This window comes from Arachis duranensis, chromosome 9 (genome assembly GCF_000817695.3).
Source record: "Arachis duranensis cultivar V14167 chromosome 9, aradu.V14167.gnm2.J7QH, whole genome shotgun sequence".
NCBI lineage: Eukaryota > Viridiplantae > Streptophyta > Magnoliopsida > Fabales > Fabaceae > Arachis > Arachis duranensis.
This window is the reverse complement of record NC_029780.3, coordinates 1,092,194-1,092,934: the sequence shown is the minus strand read 5'-3', so window position 1 is coordinate 1,092,934 and position 741 is coordinate 1,092,194.

Below are 741 nucleotides of genomic sequence, written 5' to 3'. Positions count from 1 at the left end.
TAGTAATAGAAAAAGTAAAAAAAGTTAGGTTTAATTAATGTCTGAAAATGAAGTGAGGCAACAGAAAAAATAAAATAAAAAATACATACCCATTGGGAGTGTAAGAGTTATTATAAATTATGAAGTATTTAATTCTCATTTTCAAATTTTGTAGTATGCATGCGCGTTCTCACGTGCAACATGACCTCCCTCCAAATTTTCAATATCAAAGGTTAATAAATAATAATAACTTCTTTTTTTGTAATATACTTTTGCCTATGGCATACGCAATTGAATTGTTTCTCACCATTATTATTATACATACCAATATTACGGATAAGCTTATTTATATTACAATTTAATTTGTTTAAATACTACTAATAATAAGTAACCAAAAGTGGTTTGTAAATATATAATAATGTATGAGTATATAGTATTTAGGGACACCTTTTACTTTGTGTTATTGTATAATATAAGGCACAAAAAGTTGTTGGTGACATGATTGTGAAACGGACCTTCGTAATGATTGTGTAGTCTAACTAATTAAACGAGAGACCTTATACCTTGTTGCTATAAAAAGTAGTTTGGCTTTGTGTATTTCCATTTTTTTTATATATGGATAAAATGAAATGATAAGGACTTAATCATTTTTCTAAATTTTTGAAATTACTATAAGAGGAATAATAGAATTACTTTACCTGAATATCATGGTATGGAAATAAGTAGTATGATGGTAATTCAATTTATCATGTGTTAACATAC